At 46.0% G+C, this 24,360-nt stretch overlaps 1 protein-coding gene across 2 annotated transcripts in view; it reads right to left on the bottom strand.

Annotated features, from left to right (window-relative positions):
* The window catches only part of LOC149467451 (G protein-coupled receptor 22-like), a 278,911-nt gene that overhangs the window by 54,354 nt on the left and 200,197 nt on the right, over positions 1-24,360 (bottom strand). For both annotated transcript variants that reach the window (XM_089671648.1, XM_089671647.1), the window contains 2 exons: positions 12,505-12,688; positions 18-166 (listed from right to left, as the gene is read on the bottom strand). The gene's annotated coding sequence lies outside the window, so the exon portion shown is untranslated. The remainder of the gene's footprint in view (positions 1-17; positions 167-12,504; positions 12,689-24,360) is intronic.

Genomic DNA, 24,360 nt, shown 5'->3' with positions numbered 1-24,360 from the left:
GGGTGCATCCAACTCACTGTGTGTGCTTCAGCTTTTGCTGGGTGGCTGGGGATTCCTGGCTGGCTGTACGGGAGAGCGCTGTTGTTGAGCCCTGGGGCACGTCTTCAGCTCCATCACGGCCATCACGGGGCCTGAGCTGAACCCATGTTGTGGCTGTTAATTCCTCCTGTACAGAAAGAAAAAAATTATATGATTCAGTGTCATTTCGGAATAGTGCAGAAACCTAGAGGACAGTTGTCACGGGAAGGGTTAGCAGGGAATTTCCCATAATGCAATTTTTTTTTTATTTGCAACCATGACTTATGGCCTCCATCTTTTACTGAAATGCGGGGCTGCATAGGGCGGGAAAAAAGCAGGGGGGAGCAGGGAACTCATTTAGCTGTGTGTGTAATCTTAACTCCAGAAATAACTGTCTATTATAGGGAGGTATAACCAGGACTTTTTTTTCAGTGGGAATGTGGCGGAAAGAAGTTCCGGCACCTCAAGCACTTAATTTATAAAATGGCAAGGGGTGTGGTGGAGGGTCTACTGCTGCTGGCTGCTGGGGGATCCAGGGGCGGACTGACCATTCGAGCACTCGGGCACTGCCCGAGCACCCTGGGTCAGTTGGGGGCCCCATGATATGCCCCTGGTACCTTTTTATAGGCTTTTTTGGGTGTGCTTTGAGTGTGGGCAAGGACACAGGGGCCCATGATCCCCTATTGCCTGGGGGCCCCATGAGTTGTCAGTCCACCCCATGGGGGATCTATTGTTGCTAGTGGGGGTACTATTGTTGCTGGGGGTCCATTGTTGCTGGGGAGATCTATTGTTGCTGGGGGGTCTATTATTGATGGCTGCAGGGGATCTATTTTACTGCTTTGCTTGCTATCATTAATGAGTTCCATACAAATTACTTAGCACCAGAAAATGATACTTGGTTCTGAATTCTCTATAAATGGCGGTGCTGGGAGGTGGGTAGCGGGTGGGACCAAGGGACGGTGCTCGGAGGTGGGTAGGGGGTGGGACCAAGGGACGGTGCTCGGAGGGGGGTAGGGGGTGGGACCAAGGGACGGTGCTCGGAGGTGGGTAGGGGGTGGGACCAAGGGACGGTGCTCGGAGGTGGGTAGGGGGTGGGACCAAGGGACGGTGCTCGGAGGTGGGACCAAGGGACGGTGCTCGGAGGTGGGTAGGGGGTGGGACCAAGGGACGGTGCTCGGAGGTGGGTAGGGGGTGGGACCAAGGGACGGTGCTCAGAGGTGGGTAGGGGGTGGGACCAAGGGACGGTGCTCAGAGGTGGGTAGGGGGTGGGACCAAGGGACGGTGCTCAGAGGTGGGTAGGGGGTGGGACCAAGGGACGGTGGGAGATATTAGTGTGTATCTCACTGAAAGCCCAAATGTTTTCATCTCTTGAATTTTTTTGAGCAGTGTAATATATATATATATATATCTTTTAGATTGCAGGCTATAATGAGGAGGGCCCTCCTGTATTGAATTGTATTAACTCTACTATTCACCGTATGTTGTAAAGCACTGCACAAACTGTTGGCACTATATAAATCCAGATTTTAATATATATATATATACTTTTTTTTCAAATGTACTAATAAACTTTAAATATTAATTATTTTAAATATATATTTACAAACCCTGAAGCCTTCACCTCTCTCTGAGTCTTTGGCAGACAGTGCTTTGGCTCTTGTACACCCTGATAAGTAAGTAAAATAACTGTTTTATTATATGCAGTGTTATCAGGTGAATAAGATGAGAGATTAACACCGGACGATGATTTTATAATATTAATTTTGGCCGCTGAGCTTTGCAGCAAAACAGTTAAGAGTAGCCTGGTAAATGAATAGAAAGAACCCAATAGCTCCAATGGCTGGCTGCAAATTGCAATTATTACATATTAATATAATATTTCAGATTTACATTACTTTTGTTTCTTTTTTAAAAGTATTTGTACATGTAAATTATGATAAAAAAAAAAATTTAATAATATTTAATAATTTATTAATTTGAAATATTTTTACAAATTGTATTTTATTATATAAGCAGTAGAAAAAATTCTATTCTACCACAGCAATAAGAAGATACACAGTTGATATTCCTGACAACCAGGGGCAGTGGGAGATATTAGTGGGTATCTCACCGAAGGTCCGGCTGCTTTCATCTCTCTCTGAGTCTTTGGCAGACACTGCCAAGGACGGGAGGGGGTAAAAGTGAACCTGTCAGTTCCATATGGAAGCTTCTTTTTTTCCTCAGCGGGATCTCTGTATGAAGAATCACCGGCCTTGAAGCGGAACAACCTGTAGTGATTCAGCACCATTCGCTAACCTCTGTACTGTACAGCATTTCAGCCCCTGGAAATCTTCTTCTTTCCATTTAGCCTTCTGTACACCAGATCAGTAATACTGCTTATAAACGTTTTAAATCTGCAGCTTTTATTAAAAGAATATCTGATGACCCTGCCACTTCCTGCTATAGGGTGACAACGTTCTGTCCCTGTATCTTAACTGTGCTCCTGTGTTGTCACCCTGTCATACAGATTTCTGGTGGCCGCTTCAACAAATTTTACAAAATGATGGGTCCACTGTTGTTACTATCAGGAAACCCACCCTGAGGAATGCCATGAGGCCAGCTCTGGAGTGCATAAAGATTGGTAATGGCTGCAGGATGTCAGCAGCACCAAGATGCAACAAACAATAACAAAAAGCTGTTTTGCTTGATACGCAGTGCACAGAGCAAACTACATCCGCCTAAAGGCATTCTATCGTTGCAATTTTGTATTGGAGAGATTATGCATGTCATCTTTTCATCACTATGTAATAATAAATTAAAAATGTTTGTCACTTTGACATTGTAGTGTTTGGTAGATCCTCCCATGAGAAGGTCCAGTGACGTCATCTTTGCCTAGACAAAGTGATTTTTTTTCTCCCAAGGTTATATATTGTTTAACGCTTTTTTAGTTGAACACATTGAGCACAATAAAATAAATATTACCCAGTTGCACTTCACAGCTTTTGATCCTGTTGGCTCCTGCTCTCTCAGTGCTGCTTCCCTGAACTTCTGGTTTTCACAGGAAAGGTCTATGTATACTCAGACCGCTCTCTCGTGCGTGGTGACATCACTACCAAAGCCCCGTCATACGCGTTTCGTCATCTGACATCCTCTAGGAAAAGCGCTGTCTTGTTATAATTTACCTATGTGTGCATGGCTATGTACGCTTACATACAGGTGCGTTTATGGGCAAAAAAAGGTGCCAAACACCCTTAAAGCCGGCCATACATGGTTTCAATTCCGAAATAATTTTCTATCAAAAATCTTTTCTAAGAGTTTTTGTTCGAATTTCGCACCATTAGTTGGTCATAGAAACAGGCAATTTTCGTGCGAACATTGAATCTGAGTGATCAGACATGTTGTAAATTTTCTGAAAAATGAACGAATTTTGAATAAACGATGGGAGAATCGTGCGAGAAATATGAGCGAAAAAGAAATGAGCCTGAGCTGTGACCTGGAAAGAAAAGAAAATTCTTGGCCACGAAAATTCTTTTCTGTAGCAACATGAGATGAAATTAAAGGCTTGGTTGGTCAAATTTTGGAATTAATTCATTCGAAATTCGACCCATGTATGGCCTGCATAAAAGTGGTGTTTTTACACCCAGTGTGTATGAGGTCATAGAAGTGATTAAATCAGCTGTTGACATTGCCTAAAAAAAACCTGAAGGTTTAACCCCTTCCCGACAGCAGTATGCAAATATGCGGAATCACAGAAGTGGGTCTTTATCCATGAGGCCGCGTATATGTGTACCAGTGTCTGTGTATAGCGCACACACAGCACAGAAACCGGGCTCTCTTCGAAAGCCCCGGGTCTCATACTAACGAATGGGACCGGAACTCGGGACCCCCGGTTCCCGTTCACCTGATTGCTGTGATAGCCTCTGATTTGCAATTGCAGTGATTAGTCACTGTGCAGCCCGCCCCTTTGTTTTCTTTCTCCTCTTATTGGAGAGAAAGATACATTTTATACATACAGGATACATTATCAGCCACCCCTCTCTGCCAATCCCTCCACTGGCCTCCACTCAGTGTCCTCCATCCCTCTCTGCCAATCCCTCCACTGGCCTCCACCCAGTGTCCTCCACCCCTCTCTGCCAATCCCTCCACTGGCCTCCACTCAGTGTCCTCCATCCCTCTCTGCCAATCCCTCCACTGGCCTCCACTCAGTGTCCTCCATCCCTCTCTGCCAATCCCTCCACTGGCTTCCACTCAGTGTCCTCCATCCCTCTCTGTCAATCCCTCCACTGGCCTCCACCCAGTGTCCTCCACCCCTCTCTGCCAATCCCTCCACTGGCCTCCACTCAGTGTCCTCCATCCCTCTCTGCCAATCCCTCCACTGGCCTCCACTCAGTGTCCTCCATCCCTCTCTGCCAATCCCTCCACTGGCCTCCACTCAGTGTCCTCCACCCCTCTCTGCCATAACATATAAAGCCATTTATAACTCTGCCCCAAATTACATCACCGATCTTGTCTCCAAATATCACCCAAACCGTACTCTCCGCTCCTCGCACGACCTCCTACTCTCTAGCTCCCTTGTCTCCTCCTCCCATGCTCGTCTCCAGGACTTCTCCAGAGCATTCCCCATCCTCTGGAACTCTCTACCCCAATTTATCAGACTATTGCCTACTCTGCTCACTTTTAGGCGATCTCTGAAAACCTATCTCTTCAGGGAAGCCTATCCTGCCCTCAGCTAATAATGGAATCTTCTACTCTTCCAACCAGTCCATCCCCCACAGTTATTACCTTTTGTACCACTAGCCCCTCCCTCCTAGATTGTAAGCTCCAAGGAGCAGGGCCCTCCTATCCCTCTTGTATTGAACTGTATTCTTGCTGTATTGTCTCCCGTTATATTGTAAAGCGCTGAGCAAACTGTTGGCGCCATATAAATCCTGTATAATAATAATATATAAATCCTGTATAATTATATAATACATTGTATCTTTCTCTCCTTGCAGGAGAGAAAAATATCAACAAACAAAAAAAAAATTAAAACAATAAAAAAGAAATAGCTAGATCAAGGTTTGATCTAGATCAGTGTCAGGGTTAGTGTTAGGATCAAGGTAAAGGTCAAAGGTCTGGGTCAGTATATTTTGGGAAGGATTTTTTTTAATTAGTATCAGTGTCAGCGTGTTTTAAGTAGGATAAAAAAAAGCAAAATGCGCACTATTGTTCTGGGCCCCACTATGGGTACAAAGAACGACTAACATACGCATATGTGGCATCACTGCGATCATCAGGAGCAGGAGAATTTATTTGGGGTTTTTCTTTGGTGGTAAGTTATGGTAGTAGCAAGAAATAAACAGCTAAATAAAAAAAATATTCTTTTTACTTTTTTGGGCCAGTTTTCCTTTGATAATAATAATAAAAAAACGGTAGATATCCATTACCATTTACTATAAAAAAAAAGTAAAAAAAACCTCCCAGACACACAAAGTAGTTGTAATGATATGTACGGTTTTAATAACATACAGGTGCATCTCAATAAATTATAATATCATCAAAAAGTTAATTTATTCCAGTAATTCAATTCAAAAAGGGAAACTCATATATTTATAGATTCATTACACACAGAGTGGTATATTTCAAGCATTTCTTTCTTTTAATTTTGAGGATTATGGCTTACGGCTAGTGAAAAAACCCAAAATTCATTAGAATTTTGTAAAACAGTTCAATATTGTAGACTCAATACACTCTAATCAGCTATTTACACCTGTAAAGTTTTCCTGAGCCTTTAAATGGTCTCAGTCTGGTTCAGTAGGTTACTCAATCATGGGGAAGCCTGCTGACTTGACAGTTGTCTAGAAGACAGTCATTGACACCCTCCACAAGGAGGGTAAGTCATAAAGGATCACTGCTAAAGAAGCTGGCTGTTCACAGAGTGCTGTATCCAGGGGCGGACTGACCATTTGGAAACTCGGGCACTGCCCGAGGGCCCGGGGTCGGTAGGGGGCCCCATGAGATGCCCCTGATACCTTTTTCATAGGCTTTTTTGAGTTTGGGCAAGGACACAGGGGCCCCATGATCCCCTATTGCCCGGGGGCCCCATGAGTTGTCAGTCCGCCCCTGGCTGTATCCAAACATATTAATGGAGAGTTGAGTGGAAGGAAAGAGTGTGGTAGAAAAAAGGTGTACAAGCAACAGGGATAACCATAGCCTTGAGTGGATTGTGAAGCAAGAATGTGGGGGAGGTTTACAAGGAGTGGACTATGGGCTGGTGTCAGTGCTTCAAGAGCCACCTACACTCAGATGTATCCAGGACATGATCTACAACTGTTGTATTCCTGTCATGCCACTTCTGAATCAGAGACAATGTCAGAAGCGTCTTACCTGGGCTAAGGAGAAAAAGGACTGGACTGTTGCTTAGTGGTCCAAAGTCCTCTTTTTGAATGAAAGTACATTTTTCTGTTCATTTGCAAATCAAGGTCCTAGAGTCTGGAGGAAGAGTGAGGAGGCACAGAATCCAAGTTGCATGAAGTCCAGTGTGAAGTTTCCAGTCTGTGATGATTTGGGGAACCATGTCTTCTCCTGGTGTTGGTCCACTGTGTTTTATCAAGTCCAGCTCAGCCCTCTATCAGGAAATTCTGGGACATAAGCAGGGGCGGACTGACAACTCATGGGGCCCCCAGGCAATAGGAGATCATTGGGCCCCTGTGTCCTTGCCCAAACTCAAAAAAGCCTATGAAAAAGGTACCAGGGGCATCTCATGGGGCCCCCTACTGACCCTGGGCCCTCGGGCAGTGCCCGAGTTTCCAAATGGTCAGTCCGCCCCTGGACATAAGCTATAACTGTCATATTCCTTGTGTCATGCCTCTCCTGAATCAGAGACAATATCAGAAGCGTCTTACCTGGACTAAGAAGAAAAAGGACTGGACTGTTACTTAGTGGTTCAAAGTACTCCTTTTTGGATGAAAGTACATTTTTCAGTTCATTTGGAAATCAAGGTCCTAGAATCTAGAGGAAGAGTGGAAAGGCACAGAATCCAAGTTGCATGAAGTCCAGTGTGAAGTTTCCACAGTCATTGATGATTTGGAGAGCCATGTCTTCTGCTGGTGTTGGTCCACTGTGCTTTATCAAGTCCAGGTCAGCCCTCTATCAGGAAATTCTAGGACATAAGCTAAAACTGTCATATTCCTTGTGTCATGCCTCTCCTGAATCAGAGACAATATCAGAAGCGTCCCACCTGGGCTAAGGAGAAAAAAGACTGGACTGTTGCTTAGTAGTCCAAAGTCCTCTTTTTGGATGAAAGTACATATTTCAGTTCATTTGGAAATCAAGGTCCTAGAGCAGCAATGGGCAAACTACGGCCCGCGGGCCGTATACGGCCTGGCGGACCTTTTAATCCGGCCCGCGGAGCGTGATGTGAGGCTGTCAGGATGTGTGTAGGCGGGGCAGCGTGACGAACGTGAGGGAGCTAGGCTCCTCTCACAGTCCGCCCTGAAGACCGGAACGGTGCGGGAACACGGCGAGAGGAACGCGCGGAGCAAAGGTAAGTAAATTGACACAGGGGGGACTTACTATAGGGGGGATGAATTACTATATGGGGGATGAATTACTATATGGGGGATGAATTACTATGGGGGATGAATTACTATATGGGGGATGAATTACTATATGGGGGGATGAATTACTATGGGGGATGAATTACTATATGGGGGATGAATTACTATGGGGGATGAATTACTATAGGGGGGGATGAATTACTATGGGGGATGAATTACTATGGGGGATGAATTACTATATGGGGGATGAATTACTATGGGGGATGAATTACTATATGGGGGATGAATTACTATGGGGGATGAATTACTATATGGGGGATGAATTACTATGGGGGATGAATTACTATATGGGGGATGAATTACTATGGGGGATGAATTACTATATGGGGGATGAATTACTATGGGGGATGAATTACTATGGGGGATGAATTACTATATGGGGGATTAATTACTATGCTTACTATGGGGGAATATTACTATACTTACTATGGATGACACATACACATCATTCATCTACTCTTGGTCCGGCCCCCGGGTCCAATATATGAACCCATTGCGGCCCTCAAGTCAAAAAGTTTGCCCACCCCTGTCCTAGAGTCTGGAGGAAGAGTGAGGAGGCACAGAATCCAAGTTGCATGAAGTCCAGTGTGAAGTCATTGATGACTTGGAGAGCCATGTCTTCTGCTGGTGTTGGTCCACTGTGTTTTATCAAGTCCAGCTCAGCCCTCAGGAAATTCTCCAGCACTTCATGCTTCCCTCTGCTGACCAGTTTTATGGAGATGCTGATTTCATTTTCCAGCAGGACTTGGCACCTGCCCAAACTGCCAAAATTACCAATACCCAGTTTAACGATCATGGTATCACTGTGCTTGATTGGGCAGCAAACTCAACCCAAACCCCATAGACAATCTGCGGGGTATTGTCAAGAGGAAGATGAGAGACACCAGACCCAACAATGCAGACGAGCTGAAGGCCGCTGTCAAAGCAACCTGGTCTTCCATAACACCTCAGCAGTGCCACAGTCTGGTCGCCTCCATGCCACGCCGCATTGATGCAGTAATTCATGGAAAAGGAGCCCCCGACCAAGTATTGAGTGCACACTATACTGTACATGGACAGACTTTTCAGTAAGTCAACATTTCTGTATTAAAAATCATTTTTTTTTATTGGTCTTATGTAATCACATTTTCTGACATACTGAATTTTGGGTTTTCACTAGCTGTAAGGCATAATCATCAAAATTAAAAGAAAGAAATGCTTGAAATATATCGCTCTGTGTGTACTGAATCTATATAATATATGAGTTTCATTTTTTGAATTAAATTACTGAAATAAATAAATGTTTTCATGATATTCTCATTTATTGAGATGTACCTGTATGTCAGAGTTGCAAAATTGTGTTCAAGCATTAACATTTGTTTTACCAATACAAAGAATCTGGTTTATTGTAGTATTTGAATGCAGCAAAGGGACTGATACCCAAGTATTGGAGGAGACAGGAGGTGCCAAAAATAAAAGACTGGGTGGATAGGGTGGATCAAATATGTAAATTGGAGGAACTTTATCATTTGAATGAAGATAAGATGGAGAGTCACCATACAAGATGGAACAAATGGGAGGAATTCAAAAAGTCAAGGCTAGCCTTAGAGGTTATGGGGGATTATTCTTTTATAGGGATTACGATCTCCAGCAATGAACGGGAAAATGCAGAGCAGAAGGGGTCAGGGATTGGATGGGGGGGATGAAACGATAAATGTTTTGATAATAAGCTAAGGTTTTAATGAGTATGTTTGTATAACTTGTTCGTCTGAAAAATTAATAAATATTTAAATTAAAAAAACATTTGTTTTACCCTCAGTCATTAAGGGGTTAATTATCACTTTGATTTAGCATTTTTTATTTGAGAGGGGTGGGGGGGCGAGTCAAATACATTATTTTTTTTTGGTTTTTATTAATTTTAATCAGTATAAAACAGAGGCAACACAACACGCCCCCACAGGGGCTATCAATTGCACCGATAAGAAAAAACATAATAGAAAAACAGTGTTCTAACTCCAACAAGGCAGAAGGTACGCCCACGCAGGGGCTATCAATGGCACATAAGTTACAACAACATTAATGAAACTCCGACTTTAACAACTAAAGGCAGCTGTCCACTGTCACCCAAAAACTAACAGAAAAAGGGAGAATAAAAAAAAATTGATAAAAAAAAAGAGAAAAAAAAAAAAAGCAGGGGTCCAAGAGGGCAACCACCAAACGCCATTACATCCCCATACTAGCCAGAGGGAGCGTGGGAAAGGCATATTGCAACCACGGTTCCCATATTTTCGAAAATTTACGTTGGGGGTCAACTACATTTTGATGGAAGGTCCACTTTAATGTTTTTGGGACATCTAGGTATAAAACCAAAAGAACGTCTTTGCCCCCTCAGAATGTCGCACGTGCACTGTCCCCCCCCCCCCATCTCTAGCCGACAGTGGGGGAGTTTTCTGCAGAAACTGGCAATCAGTCAAACGCATTTCTTTTATAACATCACCGGGGACTCCACCAGCTTTCATGTACAGATAAAAGGAAGAAAACTGAATGGTTATTAAGCCGTAAATCCAGGCGGGGCCGTCCTATGACTAGGACAGAGGAGGCGTTTAATTAATTCCCTATATGCCACCGCCGGGTGAAAAGGCGTTTTTTTTTAAGACGTTAGTGTAAAAACCTGAAGATGTTCACTTTTTTCTTCTAGGATCCTGCCTTCTCAGGGTTGGAGTTTGGGTTTAATACAATCTGGGTGCCCCCCTTCCACCCGGCCTGGCCAGCATAATTTGTAAGGTACGGATGTTTTTGGGAACCCATTCTATGAAGGTCCTAATGTGAGTGTGCTACTCTCAGGCCTCGTAGAAGCTGTGTAGGCTGCTATGGCTGCTGCTGCGTCACTGTATGGGAGGAATGTAGGCTCCTTGGGATTATCTGGTGAAGCTGTGGAGTTTGACTTTAACTTTAGCTTCAGCCTGTCTACATGAACTCAATCCAGTAGCCATATGTTATTGCTCAGGGCGATTGTAACAATGGCAATTTACACCGATCAGCCACAACTTTATGACCACTGACAGATTAAGTAACATTGAATATCTCATCACAGTGGTGCAATATATTAAGCAGCAAGTAAACATGTTGTCCCTGAAGTTGAGTGCTAAAAGCAAAAAAAATGGGCATCACGGTTTGTTGTGTATGGGGCTACCAGTCCCCACGCTGACTTGTGTCCTAGTTGAAAGAAACTTCCCTAGCCATCTGAAGCCATTGATTGACCAACTATACCTACAAAAATAAAACACCCTCATTTCCCCTTCTGCATAGGCTCCAATGTATTTCAATAAAATGCCCCAATGTGATACTCTCTGCACTCCTCCCCTGTAAACACTGCCCACTCTCATATCCTCCACACTCCTCTCCTGCATATACTGCCAACTGTCATATCCTCCACACTCCTCTCCTGTACATACTGCCCACTGTCATACCTCCACACTCCTCTCCTGTACATACTGCCCACTGTCATATCCTCCACACTCCTCTCCTGCACAACTGCCTATTGTCATATCCTCCACACTCCTCTCCTGTACATACTGCCAACTGTCATATCCTCCACACTCCTCTCCTGTACCTACTGCCCACTGTCATACCCTCCACACTCCTCTCCTGTACATACTGCCCACTGTCATACCCTCCACACTCCTCTCCTGTACATACTGCCCACTGTCATACCCTCCACACTCCTCTCCTGTACATACTGCCCGCTGTCATACCCTCTACGCTTCTCTCCTGTACATACTGCCCACTGTCATACCCTCCACACTCCTCTCCTGTACATACTGCCCGCTGTCATACCCTCTACGCTTCTCTCCTGCACATACTGCCCACTGTCATACCCTCCACACTCCTCTCCTGTACTTACTGCCCACTGTCATACCCTCTACACTTCTCTCCTGTACATACTGCCTATTGTCATATCCTCCACACTCCTCTCCTGTACATACTGCCAACTGTTATACCCTCCACACTCCTCTCCTGCACATACTCCCTATTGTCATATCCTCCACACTCCTCTCCTGTACATACTGCCAACTGTTATACCCTCCACACTCCTCTCCTGTACATATTGCCCACTATCATACCCTCCACACTCCTCTCCTGTACATATTGCCCACTATCATATCCTCCACACTCCTCTCCTGTACATACTGTCCATTGTCATACCTCCACACTCCCTTTCTGTACATACTGCCCATTGTCATACCCACCATACTCCTCTCCTACACATACATCCCACTGTCATACCTTCCATACTTCTTTTCTTCACATAGTGCCCACTGTCATACCTTTCATGCTCCTCTCCTACACATACTTCCAACTGTCATACCCTCTATACTCCTCCTGCACATACTTCCAACTGTCATACTCTCCATACTCCTCTCCTGCATGTACTTCCAACTATCATACCTTCCTCACTCCTCTCCTGCAGGTACTTCCAACTATCATACCTTCCATACTCCTCTCCTGCACATACTTCCCACTGTCATACTCTCCCTTTCTACACATAGTGTGCACTGTCATACCCTTTATACTCCTCTCCTGTAAATACTGCCCCCTGTCATATAATCCATACTCCTCTCCTGCCTATACAGCACACTGTCATACTCTCTATACGTCTCTCCAGCACATACTGCACACTGTGATACCCTCTGCACTCCATTCCTGCACATATTGCCCAATGTCATACCCTTCACATTCTTCTTCTTCATACCGCTTGTTCTCATATGGTCTGCACCCCTCTTTTGCACATCTTACTGTCTAACACACGTCTTCATTGCTTGTAATACCCCCAACTTTGCCTGGTCTGGAACTGGCACATTTTTGGTAGTGTGTACCTATAACTCATTTCATCAAAATGCCTAGTCAGAAAAGTGTCCATCGGACCTACCTGAAGGTGTAGACACATTCATATGTCTGGAGAGCAGATTCCGGGGAGGAGGAAGCTGGGTGGAAGGAATCGGCTGTGCGTCGGTGCACACATTAGACATGGAGGAGATCTAGCCTTCCAACACCCATCAGCTGGCAATGGATACATGGGATAGACTCGCTGGACAGCCAATGAACTTGTGAGCCTGCAAAATAATACGGAGAACGTCATGTTAGGAGATGTGGGATGGCTTGCCAACATCGCAGGTTTGTGCTTTCAGCAAATTCTGCTTTGTGTTTGTGATATTTACATAGCGTGGTTTGTATAATCACCAGCATACAATATTTATGAAACCTGTTCTAGCTCCATGAAGATACCAGCTTGTCTCATAATATGTGAATGGAGTGGCTCATAATAAGCAGTATAGTGTGTGTTTTTTTTTTCCCCTCTTTCATACATATCAATCGACATTAAAAATAGAGCTTTGAAAAGCACACAGCTTTGCTCAGGGCTTGTGTTTTATTTCATTTTTAAAAGAGTAGAAATGAGTCCGAACTTCTTTCATTTTAAAATTACTGTCTGTGTTCCTGTTGGGGAGACTTCCCCTCACTTCCTGCCCTGGTGACAACTGATAAGAAGTGAGCGTAATGGTGTCACTGGGATAGGATGAAGCAGAGCTATAACAATCTCACTGAGGTTTTAACCCTTCCTACTATACAAAATGTGGTAGCGTTGGACTGATAGAAGTGGGATATCAGTACTTTTGGATTTAATCGAAGAATGAGTCCTTCTTCATAGGGGCTGATGGACAATGAATGAGCAGTGTACCTAAACCTACAGTAAGTCAGACTTTCTCAACCTTTTCAACACAGAGGAACACTTAGTATAACTTTCCAGTCTCAGGGAACCCCTGGAAAAAATGATTGTATCTACAACTCATGGTACATTAGTGTGATGGTCAGCGGGAAGAATGGTCCTCACACTTGTGGTCATTGGGAAGAATTCCCCCCTACAGATAGCTGGTGTCAGTGGGAACTTATCTGCGGGGTAGAAATTGCTCATTGCTCAAGGAACCCCTAGCAACCTCCAGAAGAATGCTTGGGTTCCATGGAAGCCTGCTTGAGAAACCCTACAGTAAGTAGAAAGCTTTGGGTTGAATGTTGAGGAGCGCCTAATACCTATAGTTCATGATACCGCAGTTTTAGTCCAGGTATTTCTCCCGAAACGTGTTGGATAATCTTGATATTTTGTATCAATAAAAATATGAACTACAATTCCCAAAGTGTCATAAACTTTGGTATTGGGTACTCTACAACACTCACCCACCAGCCTTATACCTACTGTATGAAAGGGAAGCCTCTTTGAAGCCACTGGTCTACATCTAACCCAGCAAGGGCTGCACGGCATTTCTCAGGGCAGAATTACTGTCAGTGAAAACCCTTCAGGCTATATTCGTTGGGAGGAAGTGGCCCTCAGGCCGGAGTGTCCATACTGGAGACTCCATTCTCACTGAAGCTCAAGTGCATTGTTCTGCATACACAGGGTAGTGTCACTGAGCTAGTTGTAAGGATGTTGGAGACTGGGCCATAACAACCAGTGACTCTGTATGGCTGAACCACCAGCATTCTAGCAACCAATGACTCTGTGAAGCTCAGCTGCCAGCATCCTAGCAACCATTGATGTTGTTAAACCCAGCATACCTCTGTCATACCTCCACACTCCTCTCCTGTACATACTGCCCATTGTCATACCCACCATACTCCTCTCCTACACATACTTCCCACTGTCAACAACCAGTGACTCTGTATGGCTGAACCGCCAGCATTCTAGCAACCAATGACTCTGTGAAGCTCAGCTGCCAGCATCCTAGCAACCATTGATGTTGTTAAACCCAGCATACCTCTGTCATACCTCCACACTCCTCTCCTGTACATACTGCCCATTGTCATACCCACCATACTCCTCTCCTACACATACTTCCCACTGTCAACAACCAGTGACTCTGTATGTCTGAACCGCCAGCATTCTAGCAACCAATGACTCTGTGAAGCTCAGCTGCCAGCATCCTAGCAACCATTGATGTTGTTAAACCCAGCATACCTCTGTCATACCTCCACACTCCTCTCCTGTACATACTGCCCATTGTCATACCCACCATACTCCTCTCCTACACATACTTCCCACTGTCAACAACCAGTGACTCTGTATGACTGAACCGCCAGCATTCTAGCAACCAATGACTCTGTGCAGCTCAGCTGCCAGCATCCTAGCAACCATTGATGTTGTTAAACCCAGCTTCCTAGTAACCAATGTTGCACAGCCTCCTTGATTGCTGGGATGCTGGCGACTCGGACACAGCATCCTCTGTTGTGGTGCCAGTGTCCTAGCAACAGGGGGGGTGGACACAAATAGGTTTGCATCCAGAGTGTCCATGTGACACAGTATAGTAGGGATCATACTGGTATTTGAATGTTTCTGGGGTAGTGGTACATTAACCTAGGCACATTCCTGGTGACAACAGTGAATCGCGTCATTCATAAGGAATACCGAAAGACCCGCTTGTAACCTTCATCAGAAGCCTGTGTGACAACACAGGAGCAAAATTTGTAGACATGGACAGAGTGATGTCACTCTATAACAGGAAGTGTCTAAACATGGCAGGATCACCGGGTATTATTTTAACGGCAGCTGCAGATTTAAAAAAATGACTTTTAAAATTACAATAATTTGATATAGTGTACACGACATTTTAGTGATTAGGTCCACATCGCCTTTAATAATAATTATGAATGTGAATAGAATCTAAGGAACGTAGAAGCCAAAAAATAAAAAAGCCAGTCATTCGCACTGAGAAAAATAAGAGATGAATGAAAAACAACTCAGAAAAATGCTCTAAAATGCAGTATAACACAACCTGTGAATGTTATCTGTAGTGTGGGAACTTCTCTGCAAGCTGCCAAGACGATGCAGTTTGTTTGATGTGTATTGAATCGTAATTAGCCGAGTCTTGAACGCGGTTCCCCAGACAGAAACTGTTGAAAGAACTGGTCTAATTTATAGTAATCACACTAATCCATTCTGCTTTTTCTAAGTGGGAATTCCTATATTACTCCTAATGGGGGTTAGATTTTTAAGCAGAAAGGTTTCAGACCACAGCCAATCAAATTGCAGCTGTTATGTCTCTAAAGAATGTTTGAAAATGACAGTTGGCACCTAAGTGGTTGGATCTTCTCTGTGTATCCTATCTGTCCTTCACCTGCAGGGCTTGTGTACATGGGTGTTGCTGTCAAATGCTGGCTATTACGCTCGTGCAGGGGCGGACTGACCATTTGGAAACTCGGGCACTTCTCGAGGGCCCAGGGTCAGTAGGGTGCCCCATAAGATGCCCCTGGTACCTTTTTCATAAGCTTTTTTGAGTTTGGGCAAGGACACAGGGGCCCCATGATCCCCTATTGCCCGGGGGCCCCATGAGTTGTCGGTCCACCCCTGCGCTCGTGTTTGCAAATAATGCATGGTTTGATAGCAACGCACTTCCGGGGATTAAATTAGAGTGCTATGGTCCCTTAAACAAACACTAGAAAGATGTGGTCTAAAACTGGGAATCCTGACAATATATGGCATACAAACAGGCAATTATGACAATACACATGTAGCGCCCGTCTAGTTAGAATAGGCTGCTAGGAAAATTTAGTTTGGCTCTCCTGTAATAAGTGGAGCAGGGATTGATTGCTTAGGGCTGCTCAGTGTTTCACAGGCTGCTGCTCTGTTACTTCCCCCCTGTGTTCTAGAAGATTCTAGAACATAGTGGGAGGGAGAGTAGAATCTGCAGCCTGAATATTTATGAGATTCCAGCCAATCCTTAGGGAGGTGTGCCCAGATGGTGGTGAGAGAGCCCATAAATAGTTTGAGGCATCAGTAGCAGGGTTCCTGGGTCCAGATCTGCAGGAGGAGATTCCTGTTGAGGGGCTCTACCTCCTGGGCAGAAGTCTGGGAAGAAGCCATCCAGAAGACACTGAGATCCCAGCTAGCCTTAGCTGGGGGCCTATTTGCAAGGTCAGTCCAAGGATCAGGAGAAAACTCATTGGAGAGAGCCAGGAGGAAACTGTCCACATTGTCCAGAGGCGGTGTGAGCATGCATCTCCCTCACTAGGAAGAGTCTGGTGGATATTGGCAGGAGGCAACCGAAAATCACGTGGCTAAGTGAGTACAAGACCCCAGTGTTGCCGAGTGTGGTAGTGCGTAGCCTTTTGGCTAAGATCAAGTGTAGTATCTGTTCTTATCAGTGTCCAGCAGGGGTGCTCCATGGTCAGTCTAGGGGATGACTGGCTGTATAGTACCCCTGCTGGTATGATGGGGGTCCTGACGGCTAGTACCGGCTGGAACAGAAATCGAAGCACGCACAGGCTGCTGGGGCCCGAGAGTAATTCCCCCGGGAAGACCGGAGGGGCCCAGTTCCTCCTGATTTGAATGGATCTACCTTGGTCTGGCCAGGGGCCGGGAGGGCAGAAAGTTTGCGAACCAGTGCCCCCTGAGTTGTCGTTCAGGGGTGCTCTTAGTAGCACTTGGGTGTGGGACCTCAAATTGCGAAAAGGCACATGGTCACTAGTTCAAACACTTTTTCTGCACAGCGCCCTCAGGACCAGGCCTTTTGGCTACGTTCGGGGCAATTTTTGCTACAGGCCTCAGGGCCTGGTCTGTGCACATTTGGCACGACCACTTTTTATTTATTTAATTTATTATTTCTCCCACTGTTTGTCACTTTTTCACTCATGTGTGTGTGTTTTTCTCACAGGATGGAGGGTGTGGGTCCTCGGGCCTACCCTGAAGTCTAGGGGGAGGATGTGTGGCCTTTTGGTTCCTTCCTCCCCTGTCCCTAGGGGGTTTTCTCTCTGAGAGAACCCCATGGCCAAGTACTGAGAGGCTGGCTTTGGCTGGCCACAAGGAACGGTGGTCCGCCAGGCCTTTTGGCTAGGTGGACCAAATGGGAACCTTGTCCCCGTCAGGAGCTTCGTGCTCCGGGGGATCAGGGTAGAGGTCCATCCCCTTCGGGGGAAGGACAAAGCACACCCCTAAGTGCACTTTTTTGTGTGGTGTTTTGCACTTGCACGTTTTTTGTGAACACTTATGGGTTTTTTCGTTTTTCGCACGTTCGCAGAAAGAAAAAAAAAACAAGAAGTGTGTAGCTTTGAAACTGTGGAAGGAGTACAGGTCACAGCAGGGGCGGACTGAGAACTCATGGGGCCCCCGGGCAATAGGGGATCATGGGGCTCCTGTGTCCTTGCCCACACTCAAAGCACACCCAAAAAAGCCTATAAAAAAGGTACCAGGGGCATTTCATGGGGCCCCCTACTGACCCTGGGCCCTCGGGCAGTGCCCGAGTGCTTGAAATGTCAGTCCGCCCCTGGGTCCTGTGGGGCATTCCCTTTCTTTTGCACGTGTAGCCAGAAGTTGTGTAGTACAGCCAGAGGTTGTGTAGTACAGCCAGAGGTTGCACATTACAGCCAGAAGTTGCGCAGAGCAGAGTTTCGGTTTAAGAATTTTTCGCAATACAAAACGTCCCGGAGAACGCATTAAATTCATAAACCGAGGTACCCCTGTACAATACTTCTATAATCTACCCATGAATTGGTGCTTCAAAAGACAGCTGGAGTCTGGCTGCTTTTTAGTGGTTTTTCTTCCTACTGTTTCTTTTCTCATTTAGAACCAGAATTAATATATACTAAACCAGGATTAGTATATACTGTGGAGTTTTTATGTACACACTTGTCCAATGATACAAGCTTGCATTAACAATTAGGTTTTATATTAAATTATTTCTTCTTATACAGTCATTTAATCTTCATCTTTTAGCATGCTGCAAGCAGGCCTTGGCTCAACGCACCGGTGAGAGAGAGAGAAAGAGAGGCAGAGATGTCAAGGTAATTAAATTACAAACAAAATATAAGAAAGATAAAGACTGTAATGAAAGTGTTCCAGTGAATAATTCCTTCTGCTAACAGATCTCGCCATATTAATCAGTCCGGGAGGTGAACGCAGTACATTACAGCTTAATATAGGAAGGGAAAAAGTTTTATTTCCACTTATAACCAGCAGGTTCAAGTTCAAGAAGCTGGGGATAAAGGACAGGATGGAAGCAGGGGAGGACTGACAGCTCATGGGGCCCCTGGGCAATAGGGGATTATGGGGCCCCTGCAGGGGCGGACTGACCATTCGAGCACTCGGGCACTGCCTGAGGGCCCGGGGTCAGTAGAGGGCCCCATGAAATGCCCCTGGTACCTTTTTTATAGGTTTTTTTGAGTGTGGGCAAGGACACAGGAGCCCCATGATCCCCTATTGCCCGGCGGCCCCATGAGTTGTCAGTCCGCCCCTGGGTCCCTGTATCCTTGACCACACTCAAAGCACACCCAAAAAAACCTATAAAAAAGGTACCAGGGGCATTTCATGGGGCCCCCTACTGACCCTGGGCCCTCAGGCAGTGCCCGAGTGCTCTAATGGTCAGTCCGCCCCTGGATGGAAGGGGGTATGTTGGAGCGCAGATAGATGGACGTAAGAAGTATACTCTGGAGAATGACCAGGCCAGAAAATAATACATTTTAGTCCTCATGCACACTGGATGTTTTGATAATGCTGGGAACATTAGCTGTGTAAAGAGTTTTTCAGCTTTTTATAGCAATTTTGCATTAGCGTTTAGCAGCATTTTTCTTCAATGAGCGGCGTTTTCCCCGGTTTTTCCGCATTTGCGGTTTTTAGCTTTTTTTGTGTTTTTTTTTTTTTTACAAAAAAAAATTATTTTTTTTGTCCAAAAAAATCCAAAAACGCTGGTTTGTGACTTTTACCACGTTTGTCAGCGTTAGAGCATTTTTTTCAGCTAAAAATCTCCTCTAGAAACCTCTAGAGCAGTGGTTCTCAACCTTCCTAATGCCGCGACCCTTTAATACAGTTCCTCATGTTGTGGTGACCCCCAACCATAAAATTATTTACCCAGTAATTATAATTCATGAGTGTCGTTTTACCTCCAATACTGCTGCTTTCTACACAGTAGCTGCTTTGAACAGAGTAGCTGCTTTCAACACAGCAGCTGCTTTAACCACAGTAGCTGCTCTTTACACATCGGAAATATGTGTTTTCTGATGGTCTTAGGGGACCCCTGTGAAAGGGTCGTTCGACCCCCAAAGGGGTCGCGACCCACAGGTTGAGAACCACTGCTCTAGAAAGTTCTGGGGTTTTTTTCTTCCAACCGTTTTTTTCTTCCAGCCATTCCAGTCTACAGTCTGTGTGTATGGACACATAGGATAACATGCTGGGGGGTTTATTGGCTGTAGAAAAAAATGTCAAAAGCCAAAAACAGTCGCTGTAAAAACATCAAGTGTGCATTATTTATTTTATTATTTATTTCAGGTACTTATATAGCGCTGTCAATTTACGCAGCACTTTACATATATATTGTACAGGGGCGGACTGACAACTCATGGGGCCCCCGGGCAATAGGGGATCATGGGGCCCCTGTGTCCTTGCCCACACTCAAACCACACCCAAAAAAGCCTATAAAAGGTACCAGGGGCATTTCATGGGGCCCCCTACTGACCCCTGGCCCTCGGGCAGTGCCCGAGTGCTCAAATGGTCAGTCCACCCCTGATATTGTACATTCACATCGGTCCCTAACCCTCAAGGGGCGTACAATCTAAGGTCCCTGTCCCTCAAGGGGCGTACAATCTAAGGTCCCTGTCCCTCAAGGGGCGTACAATCTAAGGTCCCTAACCCTCAAGGGGCGTACAATCTAAGGTCCCTAACCCTCAAGGGGTGTACAATCTAAGGTCCCTAACTTACCTTCATACATACACATACTAGGGCCAATTTAGACAGGAGCCAATTTACCTCCCAGCATGTCTCTGTGTAGAAACCCACTAGGTTTGTTTCTTTTTTCCAGCCAAAAAACATTGATTACAGCCTATGTGTGTATGGGGAGTTTGCTGGCTGTAGAAAAAAACATCAAACGCCAAAAACACGTTCGAGGACTTAAAAAAAAAAAGAAAAAAAAAGTGGTCTCCTCAGGGGTGCTCTTAGTAGCACATGGGGGTGGGATCCCAAGTGTGAAACGTGAACATGATCACTGATCCAAATACTTTTTCTTACACTGCGCCTTTTGGCTACGTCCAGGGCAATTTTTACGGCCACTTTTTATTTATTTATTTATTTTTCTCGTTTTGTCAACTTTCACTTATGTGTGTATTTTTTTCTCAGGGACGGTAGGGTGTGGGTCCCTGGGCCTGCCCTGAAGTGAGGTCTAGGGGGAGGATGTGTTGCCAATCCTGCCTTCAGCTGATAACGGAATCTTCTATTCCTCCTACCAGTCCATCTCCCACAGTTATTACCTTTTGTACCACTAGCCCCTCCCTCCTAGATTGTAAGCTCCCAGGATCAGGGCCCTCCTATCCCTCTTGTATTGAACTGTATTGTTGCTGTATTGTCTCCCGTTATATTGTAAAGCGCTGAGCAAACTGTTGGCACTAAATAAATCCTGTATAATAATTAATAATAATTGGGCAGCACAGTGGTTAAGTGGTTAGCACTTCCGCCTGGCAATCCCAACCACGGCACCACCTGCCTGGAGTTTGCATGTTCTCCCTGTGCCTGCGTGGGTTTCCTCCGGGTACTCCGGTTTCCTCCCACATCCCAAAGACATGCTGGTCGGTGAATTGGCTCCTGTCTAAATTGTCCCTAGTATGTGTATGTATGAATGTGAGTTAGGGACCTTAGATTGTACACCCCTTGAGGGTTAGGGACCTTAGATTGTACGCCCCTTGAGGGTTAGGGACTTTAGATTGTACGCCCCTTGAGGGTTAGGGACTGATGTGAATGTACAATATATATGTAAAGCACTGCGTAAATTGATGGCGCTATATAAGTACCTGAAATAAATAATAATTATATATATAATATATATTATAATAATAATGTAACTATATATATGTAATTATGTATCTATATAAACTATAAAACTCTGTAACTGTATGACTATAGAACAATGTACCAATACTGGTAACTATGTACCAGGGGCGGACTGACCATATGGAAACTCGGGCACTGCCCGAGGGCCCGGGGTCAGTAGGGGGCCCCATGAGATGCCCCTGGTACCTTTTTCATAGGCTTTTTTGAGTTTTGGCGAGGACACAGGGGCCCCATTGATCCACTATTGCAGGGGATCACAGGGGCCCCATGAGTTGTCAGTCCACCCCTGCTATGTACCCAGTGGTATATTTAGGTTTTGTACTGCCCTAGGCAACACAAAAATCATCTACCCCACGGACACCGACCAACACCCCCCCCTTTCCCCTCCTGGGGAAAGAGTCTGACATTGACCAACAACACCCCAGCCCCCCACTTGGGAGAGCCTTCCACTACTCCCCCCCCCCCCCCCCCCTACATAGGGAGAAACACACTCATCTTCAAAGCTCCGGACATCCTTGGGCACGAGAGTCAGGCTCTACATACACCATCAAGCAGTCCGCAGCCTCTCTTAGATCCCACCTGGTTCCCATGGCATGCATGTCCCTTCTTTCACCCCTTCTCTTCTTCTGGCGGGAAGTGCCGCCCTAGGCAAGTGCCTTGTTTGCCTTGTGGAAAATACGCCCCTGTATGTACCCATAATAATGATGAGACTGTAATACACACATTTTATAAAGACGTAATGGGCACTCTTTGATTATGGCAAAAACTGCAGCCAGACAAAATTCCCTGACAGGTAGTCCACCAAACACACAAAGTCATGCAAACGCCATTATAATGAGCAAAAAAGTAATTTGGCGGTTTGAATGAAGAGCGAGCGGAGCGCATTGTACTCAGTCAAGCACAGAGAAGGGAGCCTGTCCCAGCTCCCCCCCCATAATTCACTGCACACTAATTACGCCTCGGCCGGCTTCCATGAGGCCGTGTTCATTAATTTGTTTCCGAACGTCGGGCGCGGTGGGGCCAAGGTCAGCGGCTGGCTGGAGCGACTGATTTAGTCGTTTAACACACTAGATGCTAAGCAGCGGCCTTTTGTTTCTGCCGGAGTCGGGCAGATAAATTATGCAAGGATTGGCGTGATTAGGTTTGTGGAAAGGCGCTGATTAATGTGAGTTCTGGCTTTTTAAAACCCAAGATTAATTCTACACACTGGCCCAGCAGTAACCTTGTCATTGCCGGAGGAACGGGCCTCAGTACCCGCCCGGCGCTTCCAGACTACAACGCCCTTTATAAAGGTGAAGGTGTCTTCTGCACCTTTAATAGGATTTCACATTTTAAAGGACACCTAACAATGATATATGCTGTCATGTTAAGGAGCATGCTGAGTAATGTGTAAGTATAACACTCTCAGGTATTTATCATCTCTCTCCGAAGTCATAATACTCCCACAGACTCTGGAAAGCTGGCACCCTCTGTGTTCAGGCATCATCCAGGGTCACCATCTACTTCTTGGACTGAGAGCTGATACAATCATTTAAATACTGAAGCCTGTGCAGTTGTGTTCACAAATGTTTGACATAGATCAGCCCCTGTTGCAGTGATTTCCTGCAAAGCTACAATGTTGCAGTCTGATCACTGGGGGAGAGGAGACTGAGGAAATGCTTCCAGCTGCCTGCTAAATGGTTAGTATTTTCTCCTGGCATTACTAAGGTCATTGGTTCGAATCCCAACCACAGCACCACCTGCCTGGAGTTTGCTCCCACACTCCAAAGACATGCTGGTAGGTGAATTGGTTCCTGTCTAAATTGTCCCTAGTATGTGTGTGTATGAATGTGAGTTAGGGACCTTAGATTGTACACCCCTTGAGGGTTAGGGACCTTAGATTGTACGCCCCTTGAGGGTTAGGGACCTTAGATTGTACGCCCCTTGAGGGTTAGGGACCTTAGATTGTACACCCCTTGAGGGTTAGGGACCTTAGATTGTACACCCCTTGAGGGTTAGGGACCTTAGATTGTACGCCCCTTGAGGGTTAGGGACCTTAGATTGTACACCCCTTGAGGGTTAGGGACTGATGATTAAGAGCTGTCTAAATTGACAGCGGGGTGCAGAGCTGAGCTGAGCTGTGGCCAGGGGATGCAGAAGTGAGCAGTGGCCAGGGGTGCAGAGGCAAGCTATGGTCGGGGGATGCAGAGTTGAGCTGAGGCTGTGGGGTGCAGAAGTGAGCTGAGGCCAGGGAATGCAGAGGTGAGCAGAGGCAAGCTATGGCCAGGGGGTGGTGAGCTGTGGCCAGGGGTGCAGAGGCAAGCTATGGCCAGGGGGTGCTGAGCTGTGGCCAGGGGTGCAGAGGCAAGCTATGGTCAGGGAATGCAGAGGTGAGCTGTGGCTGTGGGATGCAGAGCTGAGCTGTGGCCAGGGGGTGCAGAGGTGAGCTGTGGTCGGGGGGTGCAGAGGTGAGCTGTGGGCGGGGGGGTGCAGAGGTGAGCTGTGGGCGGGGGGTGCAGAGGTGAGCTGTGGCCGGGGGGTGCAGAGGTGAGCTGTGGCCGGGGGGTGCCGAGGTGAGCTGTGGCCGGGGGGTGCCGAGGTGAGCTGTGGCCGGGGGGTGCTGAGGTGAGCTGTGGCCGGGGGGTGCAGAGGCAAGCTATGGTCGGGGGATGCAGAGCTGAGCTGTGGCCGTGGGGTGCAGAGGTGAGCTGTGGTTGTGGGGTGCAGAGATGGGTTGCAACTCAGCTCACCTCTGCACCCCTCCAGCTGCAGCTCACCTTTGCACCCTGTCTGCAACTCACCTGTCAATTTACATCTGCGTCACTTACATGAGGGACTGTCACTTGCAAACACAAAAGCCGTGTTTCTGTGTTTATAAGAGACAGTAGATATTGGTGTGCACAGGGCCAGCACTCTAGTGAGACTTCCTGTAATAAAGACCGCTCACTG

Source organism: Staurois parvus, unplaced genomic scaffold, assembly GCF_062004578.1.
Source record: "Staurois parvus isolate SC_StPar_1 unplaced genomic scaffold, SC_StPar_1.0 ptg000111l, whole genome shotgun sequence".
In the NCBI taxonomy this organism is placed as follows: Eukaryota; Metazoa; Chordata; class Amphibia; order Anura; family Ranidae; genus Staurois; species Staurois parvus.
This window is presented reverse-complemented; position numbering and strand designations above follow the sequence as displayed.